We start from the raw sequence: 10,740 nt of genomic DNA, 5'->3' as shown, positions 1-10,740 counted from the left end.
CATTCACACACTAGGGCCAATTTAGTGTTGCCAATCAAAATTGACCACAGGTGTAGTCAAAGTGCTGTACAATAGGCAGGTTAAAAACGAGAACTGAGCAAACACAACACAAACAGAACATGATAAAAAATAAACAAAATAAAATAAAATCATTTATGTGGCTTTTACACACACATAGGTGAATCCAATGCATACTTGGTCAACAGCCATACAGGTCACACTGAGGGTGGCCATATAAACAACTTTAACACTGTCACAAATATGCACCACACTGTGAACCCACACCAAACAAGAATGACAAACACATTTCGGGAGAAAATCCTCACCGTAACACAATAGAACAAATACCCAGAATCTCTTGCAGCACTAAGTCTTCCGAGATCTGCCCTCCTCAACCAGCCCATTATCCCTTTCCCCCCCTAACTCCTCTCCCGAATTCTGAATTCGGAGGTCTCAAGGTTGGCAATTATGGATAAGTTGGATGTGTTCCGCCGAACCCCTGAGGCCGACTCACCGAACCCCTAGGGTTCGATCGAACCCAGGTTAAGAACCACTGGTCTAGATATAGTCGGGCTCACCTCAAAGTACAACATAGGCTCTGGAACCAAACTCCTGTAAAGGGTTGGACTTTGCTCTGTGCTGTAGTTGCCGCGGGGATAGGCAGCGCGCCGGTGTGGCGCTTGTGTGTTGGGGTCATCCCCGGTGAACAAGAGGGTTATTTCCCTGCGCCCTTGGGTCGGGGACGGGCTCTGACTGTGCATGTATGCCCCAAATGGCAGTTCAAGGTACCCAGCCTTCGAGGGGACCATGGAGGGAGTGCTGCAAGGCGTCTCCCCGGGGACTCGGTCGTTCTACCGGGTGACTTCAACGAACACGTTGGCAGCGACAGCAAAAACCGAAGGGGCAGCATAAAATAGAGAGTAGGTCCAGCAGAAAATATGCAATCGGTGGCCACGATACTGAACAGCACACTCTGATTTCTTTGCTCGTCTGGTGACCAAAACTACTGTAGTATTGAGATTTTTAGTTCATTCGGCAATTTTGGGTTTAAAAATGCTTCATTTAGGGAAAAAATGTGGAGGGGGTCCGGTCCGAAGACCATGGATGAAGTACTGGCTGTCCAGAGTCGAGACCCAGGATGGACCGCTCGTCGGGACCCAGGATGGACCGCTCGCCTGTGTATCGGTTGGGGACATCTCTACGCTGCTGATCCGCCTCCGCTTGGGATGGTTTCCTGTGGACGGGACTCTCGCTGCTGTCTTGGATCCGCTTTGAACTGAACTCTCGCGGCTGTGTTGGAGCCACTATGGATTGAACTTTCACAGTATCATGTTAGACCCGCTCGACATCCATTGCTTTCGGTCCCCTAGAGGGGGGGGGGGGGGGGTTGCCCACATCTGAGGTCCTCTCCAAGGTTTCTCACAGTCAGCATTGTCACTGGCGTCCCACTGGATGTGAATTCTCCCTGCCCACTGGGTGTGAGTTTTCCTTGCCCTTTTGTGGGTTCTTCCGAGGATGTTGTAGTCGTAATGATTTGTGCAGTCCTTTGAGACATTTGTGATTTGGGGCTATATAAATAAACATTGATTGATTGATTGATCAAAATTGAATATGCACTTCAAATATATATAAATATGGGTTGAAATGGGTTGTACTTGTATAGCGCTTTTCTACCTTCAAGGTACTCAAAGCGCTTTGACACTACTTCCACATTTACCCATTCACACACACATTCACACACTGATGGAGGGAGCTGCCATGCAAGGCGCTAACCAGCACCCATCAGGAGCAAGGGTGAAGTGTCTTGCTCAGGACACAACGGACGTGACGAGGTTGGTACTAGGTGGGATTTGAACCAGGGACCCTCGGGTTGCGCACGGCCACTCTCCCACTGCGCCACGCCGTCCCTGAGGTGTGCCAGTTTTGAAGATTAGATTAGATTAGATTAGATAGTACTTTATTTATTCCGTCAGGAGAGTTCCTTCAGGAAAATTAAAATTTTCAGCACAATCCCCTTCAAGATCAGACAAACATTACAGGGAGACAGAACAGGATGGCTGACGGGTCTGCTGGCTTCCAGCGCCCCTTACAAAAATAGAGATACAAGTAAACAAGTGGGGGGGAATGGGAGAAAAAAATTGAAGATTAAAATAAAATAAAAAAATCGGTCTAAGCCTGGGCCCTGGAGAGGGGGTCCTGACTGAGGCCAAGGGAAAAAAATAACTCATAGCCATAGTACACATCCCTCTTACGTGTGTAAGAGGGAAACATCAAACATCAAAGACAACAAAGAACATTAAAGCAGCAGATACAACCAGACACTTCTACATACAGCTATGAATAAAAAGTAAAAGAAACATATCCACTGTGGTGGCCTCTGCGGTGTTCCACGCCATCGTCCGCTGGGGTGGAGGGAGCATGGCCAGAAACAGGAGCAGACCCAACAAAGCAACCAAGAGAGCCGACTCCACCCCCGGCCGCCAACCAACTCTCGGCCAGTGTCCAGTCCGCATGGATGAGCGAGGATACGTCCAAGGAGACTGAGGTGTCCAACACCTGCTCACCCAGCCAAGACACCGCGAAGCCTCTCCGTCCCGACGCTCAGTGCCAGTTCCGCATCTCCTCCAGTCCCTCCAAACCGACTCCGGTGTGGCAGAGACCCAGCAGCTGGTCTCCATGGCCAAAAGGCTCCCGGGAGGCAGATCCAGAAGTCCACAAAAAAAGCACCACAGAGGTCACGAAAGTGCCACCCCCTGTCACACAGTCCCAAAGGGTCCCGGACCAAAAGGCAAAAAAAATATAATAATACAAGAAAACAAGAGGGAAACACAAAAGGATGACACAAGAGCACAGAGCTCCTGCCAGCAGCAACGCCATCTTGGGAAAAAAAAAAAAAAAAAAGATTGTGAAGCCACAATCTTTAAAGCAGGGGTCGGGAACCTTTTTGGCTGAGAGAGCCAAAAAGCCAAATATTTTAAAATGTATTTCCGTAAGAGCGATATAATATTTTTTTCAACACTGAACACAACTAAACACATGCATTTTTAAATAACACCAACATTTCTAGAGTATAATAGGTCTCTTATTCTTTGTAATAACGTTGTTATTCTGAAGCTAACTGTGGATGGGGGCGTGGCCTGCGGGCCTGCAGTGAAGCGGGGTGTTGCCAGGATCAGCCTCAAAATCAGCGACAGGTGCGTAACTGGCTCACCTGGGCCTTGTTATCTAATCACCTGTCACTCTGTTATAAGCAGCAGCCAGGAGGAGGGACTGGGTTGGGGCTGGAGCCAGAGAGCGAGCCAGAACGAAAGAGAAAACGACAATTGCTGAAAAGAAACTTAGAGACTTATTCAAAAATAAAACAATATTGTAACCGTAACCCTGAAACAGGCTCTTATGTCGGTGCTTGGTGATCTGAAGAACCCCGAGGGCAAGCCTCACACTAACCAATAATAAATAAATAACTTCTTACCATTAACGCAAATTGTTGAACAGGTGCTGTAGAAACCCGATGGATGGATTAAAAATGCATGAGGATGTTTTATATTTTGAACATTATTTTTAACACTGATTACAAGTGGAATTATTCGTTACTTATCATGTTAAGCAATGTCAGCTCAGATTTATCCGAGAGCCAGATGCAGTCATCAAAAAAGCCACATCTGGCTCGCGAGCCATAGGTTCCCTACCCCTGCTTTAAAGCAACTGAGCATGGAATTCATTAAATTATTTGTGTAACGCCGGTTCGGCATCGTGGTACCGGGTTCGATTCCCTCGAGGATGCGTCAAACGAAGAACACAACAAAGGTAAGATCTAACAAATTAATTAACAAAAAGTGAGCTCTGAACAAAAACACTGGAGCTAATAAAAAGGGAAACAAAAGACGCTAGCGTGAAAGCTAGGCAATATAAAGAACTAAGATTTGGCACGATGGCACAAAAAATGAAAACAAAGATGATTAGCATGTGAGCTAAAGATGACAACAAAGTGGCTTAGCTAATGAGCTAGCGAGAAAAACATACCAGACGTTACTTGTTGCATGTGAGCAAATTAGAGTCCCAGAAAGAATAAACAGAAGAGGCTGGCTTATAAAGGAAAGGTAATTAGCAGAGAACAGGTCAATCAATCAATCAATGTTTACTTATATAGCCCTAAATCACTAGTGTCTCAAAGGGCTGCACAAACCACCACGACATCCTCGGTAGGCCCACATAAGGGCAAGGAAAACTCACACCCAGTGGGACGTCGGTGACAATGATGACTATGAGAACCTTGGAGAGGAGGAAAGCAATGGATGTCGAGCGGGTCTAACATGATACTGTGAAAGTTCAATCCACAATGGATCCAACACAGTCGCGAGAGTCCAGTCCAAAGCGGATCCAACACAGCAGCGAGAGTCCCGTTCACAGCGGAGCCAGCAGGAAACCATCCCAAGCGGAGGCGGATCAGCAGCGCAGAGATGTCCCCAGCCGATACATAGGCAAGCAGTACATGGCCACCGGATCGGACCGGACCCCTTCCACAAGGGAGAGTGTGACATAGGAGAAAAAGAAAAGAAACGGCAGATCAACTGGTCTAAACAGGTGTGCAGGAACCGGGAGTAACAGCTGAAACTAATAAGTTACCATGGTGATGGACTAAACAGGAAATAAACGGATCAGACGGAGAATGAGAACAAAGATGGAAAAATAAACAATAATATTTAAAGATCCGAGACACGGATCGCAACAATTTGGAATTTGTTTGTAATAGAATCACATCTCATACAAATAATATATCATTATTATTATAATAAATTAATCTAATTAAATTGCATTTAAAAAAAAAAGCCAACCTCACTGGTCCACGTCTTAAATGATGTCCCTAAACACATCTTCACTATAGTTTATTGCCTTTGGTTTCACGTAGTATTCAGATCTGCGGGGAGCAATTATTCCAGAGAGCGACTTGCTTGTGATTAAGTCACGCTTTATTACGGTTGTGTAATGAGTCTGTGTAAAGATGATAAGAGAATGACGAACGAGCTCGTGCACGCCACTGTTATGACCTCTTAGATACCAATAATACGGAATGTTTGACCAAAAAATATATAGTTTTAAACTCTGTCCTGTGCTGAGTAATAGTCAATCTGATGTTATGCATACATGGAGCATGTTTCGCCATTGCCAGCGATTTCAACGAGGGAAAGTGTAATGATAACCATAGACTTAGAAATAGACCCTTTGGCACTACTTTTACACCAAGGGATTTATGACACGTATCCAGTGACTTGTATACCCGCAAGTTCTCTCTTGCGTATACACTGGACTTCGCCAGCACATATGTAAATAAAGTCGTCCCTCGCCAAATCGCGCTTCAAATATTGCGGCTTCATCAAATTGCCGGTGTTTTTCAATCAATCAATCAATCAATGTTTATTTATATAGCCCCAAATCACAAATGTCTCAAAGGACTGCACAAACCATTACGACTACGACATCCTCGAAAGAACCCACAAAAGGGCCAGGAAAACTCACACCCAGTGGGCAGGAGAATTCACATCCAGTGGGACGCCAGTGACAATGATGACTATGAGAAACCTTGGAGAGGACCTCAGATGTGGGCAACCCCCCCCCCCCCCCCCCCTTGAATTTCCTTGAATTGCCAATTAATTTAAAACCTCTTCTCACTCCGGAACTTACCAAAGGCATACAGTAAAAATTTGAGTGTGATGTAAGGATACCATCATGAAAAGCACATTTAATTAAAAAAACCTTCTGTTCTTACCATGCCAGCTCCTTCTGACCAAAAGCATCGATAACATGTTTATAGAAGTCTTCCTTATCTTTCTTCAGTTTTAAAAGTCTCTCTGTCTGGATGGAGAGGTTCCTTTATTATCTCCTGCTTCGATTGAAAGTCAATGAATCAATCAATCAATCAATGTTTATTATATAGCCCTAAATCACAAATGTCTCAAAGGGCTGCACAAACCATTACGGACTACGACATCCTCGGAAGAACCCACAAAAGGTCAAGGAAAACTCACACCCAGTGAGCAGGGAGAATTCACATCCAGTGGGACGCCAGTGACAATGATGACTGTGAGAAACCTTGGAGAGGACCTCAGATGTGGGCAACCCCCCCCCACCCTCTAGGGGACCGAAAGCAATGGATGTCGAGCGGTCTAACATGATACTGTGAAAGTTCAATCCATAGTGGCTCCAACCCAGCCGCGAGAGTTCAGTTCAAAGCGGATCCGAGACAGCAGCGAGAGTCCCGTCCACAGGAAACCATCCCAAGCGGAGGCGGATCAGCAGCGTAGAGATGTCCCCAACCGATACCCAGGCGAGCGGTCCATCCTGGGTCCCGACTCTGGACAGCCAGTACTTCATCCATGGTCATCGGACCGGACCCCCTCCACAAGGGAGGGGGGGACATAGGAGAAAAAAGAAAAGAAGCGGCAGATCAACTGGTCTAAAAAGGAGGTCTATTTAAAGGCTAGAGTATACAGATGAGTTTTAAGGTGAGACTTAAATGCTTTTTCTTTCATTTTTGCATATTCTACAACATATTTTGCCCTACTTTTAGTATTTTCTAGTGTTAAAATTGCGAAATGAACTAAAAATACCAATACTGTAGTAGTATTGGCTACTGGATGAGCGCCGAACCAATCAGATTGCGCTGTTCAGTATCATGGCCACTGATTGGCTCAACCTCAGGCAGAACTACTATACTAGATTAAAATAATATAAAAGTGACAAGATGTCATTTCATGTCTAGAGGGCACTTTTAAGGTTGAACTATGTGTTTAGCAGGTAGTAAACACTTGTTTTATGCTCCTGCTACGAAAATATTTGATTTACCGTATTTCCTTGAATTGCCAATTAATTTAAAACCTCTTCTCACTCCGGAACTTACCAAAGGCATACAGTAAAAATTTGAGTGTGATGTAAGGATACCACCATGAAAAGCACATTTAATTAAAAAAAACCTTCTGTTCTTACCTTTACTTATAGATGAAGTCCATGCCAGCTCCTTCTGACCAAAAGCATCGATAACTTGTTTATAGAAGTCTTCCTTATCTTTCTTCAGTTTTAAAAGTCTCTCTGTCTCGATGGAGAGGTTCCTTTATTACCTCCTGCTTCGATTGAAAGTCAATCAATCAATCAATCAATGTTTATTTATATAGCCCCAAATCACAAATGTCTCAAAGGACTGCACAAATCATTACGACTACGACATCTTCGAAAGAACCCACAAAAGGGCAAGGAAAACTCACACCCAGTGGGCAGGGAGAATTCACATCCAGTGGGACGCCAGTGGCAATGCTGACTATGAGAAACCTTGGAGAGGACCTCAGATGTGGGCAACCCCTCCACCCCTCTAGGGGACCGAAAGCAATGGATGTCGAGCGGGTCTAACATGATACTGTGAAAGTTCAATCCATAGTGGCTCCAACACAGCCGCGAGAGTTCAGTTCAAAGCGGATCCGAGACAGCAGCGAGAGTCCCGTCCACAGGAAACCATCCCAAGCGGAGGCGGATCAGCAGCGTAGAGATGTCCCCAACCGATACACAGGCGAGCGGTCCATCCTGGGTCTCGACTCTGGACAGCCAGTACTTCATCCATGGTCATCGGACCGGACCCCCTCCACAAGGGAGGGGTGGACATAGGAGAAAAAAGAAAAGAAGCGGCAGATCAACTGGTCTAAAAAGGAGGTCTATTTAAAGGCTAGAGTATACAGATGAGTTTTAAGGTGAGACTTAAATGCTTTTTCTTTCATTTTTGCATATTCTACAACATATTTTGCCCTACTTTTAGTATTTTCTAGTGTTAAAATTGCGAAATGAACTAAAAATACCAATACTGTAGTAGTATTGGCCACTGGATGAGCCCCAACCAATCAGATTGCGCTGTTCAGTATCATGGCCACTGATTGGCTCAACCTCAGGCAGTACTACCATACTAGATTAAAATAATATAAAAGTGACAAGATGTAATTTCATGTCTAGAGGGCACTTTTAAGGTTGAACTATGTGTTTAGCAGGTAGTAAACACTTGTTTTATGCTCCTGCTACGAAAATATTTGATTTACCGTATTTCCTTGAATTGCCAATTCATTTAAAACCTCTTCTCACTCCGGAACTGACCAAAGGCATACAGTAAAAAATTGAGTCTGTTTGGAGGGACTGGAGGAGATGCGGATGAGGGGACAGGGCTGCGGAGCTAGCACTGAGCGCTGGGACGGAGAGGCTTCGTGGTGTCTTGGCTGGGTGAGCAGGTGTCGGACACCTCAGTCACCTTGGACGTACCCTCACTCATCCATGCGGACTGGACACTGGCCAAGAGTGGAGTCGGCTGTCTTGGTTGCTTTGTTGGGTCTGCTCCTGTCTCTGGCCATGCTCCCTCCACCCCAGCGGACGATGGCGTGGAACACCGCAGAGGCCACCACAGTGGATATGTTTCTTTTACTTTTTATTCATAGCTGTATGTAGAGGTGTCTGGTTGTATCTGCTGCTTTAATGTCTTTAATGTCCTCTGTGTTCTTTGATGTTTGATGTTTCCCTCTTACACACATGGAAGAGGGATGTGTACTATGGCTATGAGTTGTTTTTTTCCCTTGGCCTTAGTCTGCACCCCCTCTCCAGGGCCCAGGCTAAGACCGATTTTTTTTTATTTTATTTTAATCTTCTATTCCCCCCCCCCCCTTGTTTACCTGTATCTCATCTTTTTTGTAAGGGGCGCTGGAAGCCGGCAGACCCGTCAGCGATCCTGTTCTGTCTCCCTGTAATGTTTGTCTGATCTTGAATGGGATTGTGCTGAAAATTTTAATTTTCCTGAAGGAACTCTCCTGACGGGATAAATAAAGTACTATCTAATCTAATCTAATCTAATCTAAGATCCACTCGATGTCCATTGCACCGGTCCCCTCCAAGGTTTCTCATTGTAGCCCACTGGGTTGAGTTTTTTCTTGCCCTGATGTGGGATCTGAACCAAGGATGTCGTTGTGGCTTGTGCAGCCCTTTAAGACACTTGTGATTTAGGGCTATATAAATAAACTTTGATTTATTGATTGATTGAGGTGACAGGGTGGTATTTCATGTCCAGAGGGCACTTTTAAGGTTGAAATATGTATTTAGAAGGGAGTAAACACTTGTTTTATGCTCTTGCTATGAAAATATTTGATTTATAATGAATGATTCCTATTTCACGTGAATTAATTTATCGCAATACCTCGTTGCTAATCCATATTTTGCATATTTCTGACTCCAACATACTTCCGCGACAAAATTGTGTGGCATTATTGGCTTTATTTTAACAAAAAAACCTTACGGTACATTAAACATATGTTTCTTGTTGCAATCGAAAAACAATTTTGTCCTTAAATAAAATAGTGAACATACCAGACAACTTGTCTTTCAGTAGTAATTAAGCAAACAAAGGCTTCTAATGACATATGCAGTAACATATTGTGTCTTTTATCATTGCATTATTTTGTCAACATTATGAGGGACAAGCTGTAAAAATGAATCATTAATCCACTTGTTCACCTACTGTTAATATCTGGTTACTTTCTCTTTTAACATATTTTATCTACACTTCTGTTAAAATGTAATAATTACTTATTCTTCTGTTGTTTGGATACTTTACATTAGTTTTTGGATGATACCACATATTTAGGTATCAATCCGATACCAATTAGTTACAAGATCATACATTGGTCATATTTAAAGTCCTCATGTGTCCAGGAACCTATTTTTTGATTTTTTAAACATAGTATGAATTTTAGAAAAAGGAAAAGCGACTGGGATGGGAATCCGCACCTCCAAGTCCGAGTGCATGGTTTTCGCCCAGAAAATGGTGGAGTGCCATGGAGAGGAGACCCTGCCCCAAGTGGAGGAGTTCAAGTACCTTGTAGTCTTGTTCACGAGTGAGGGAAGAGTGGATCATAAGATCGACAGGTGGATCTTCAGTAATGCGGACGCTGTATCGATCCGTTGTGGTGGACAAGGAGCTGAGCCGGAAGGCAAAGCTCTCAATTTACCGGTCGATCTACGTTCCCATCCTCACCTATGGTCATTAGCTTTGGGTCATGACCGAAAGGACAAGATCACGGGTACAAGCGACCAAAAATGAGCTTCCTCCGCCGGGTGGCGGGGCTCTCCCTTAGAGATAGGGTGAGAAGCTCTGTCATCCGGGAGGAACTCAAAGTAAAGCCGCTGCTCCTCCACATCGAAAGGAGCCAGATGATGCGGTTCGGGCATCTGTCCGACCGGTAGGAGGCCACGGGGAAGACCCAGGACACGTTGGGAAGACTATGTCTCCCGGCTGGCCTGGGAACGCCTCAGGATCCCCCGGGAGGAGCTGGATTTAATGACTGAGTAGAGGGAAGTCTGGGCTTCCCTGCTTAGGCTGCTGCCCCCGTGACCCGACCTCAGGTAAGCGGAAGAAGATGAATGGATGGATAGATGGATGAAAAGATTAGATTACATTTAGATGTATTGGTCCCCGTTGGGGAAATTCATTTTCACTGCCGTACATTTAAACAATAAACATTACGCAGCACGAACAAAAGTAACAAAAAGACATCATACATGACCAAAACATTACAGACTTGTCAGATAGGGCGGCCGGGCCTCCTGTTTAGGGCGGCTATTAGGGGTGTGGGAAAAAATCGATTCGAATTTGAATCGCGATTCAGAATCGATTCTCATTTTTAAAAAAATCGATTTTGTTTTTATTCTTATCAATCCAACAAA

This window comes from Nerophis ophidion, linkage group LG09, assembly GCF_033978795.1.
Source record: "Nerophis ophidion isolate RoL-2023_Sa linkage group LG09, RoL_Noph_v1.0, whole genome shotgun sequence".
Classification (NCBI taxonomy): domain Eukaryota; kingdom Metazoa; phylum Chordata; class Actinopteri; order Syngnathiformes; family Syngnathidae; genus Nerophis; species Nerophis ophidion.
This window is presented reverse-complemented; position numbering follows the sequence as displayed.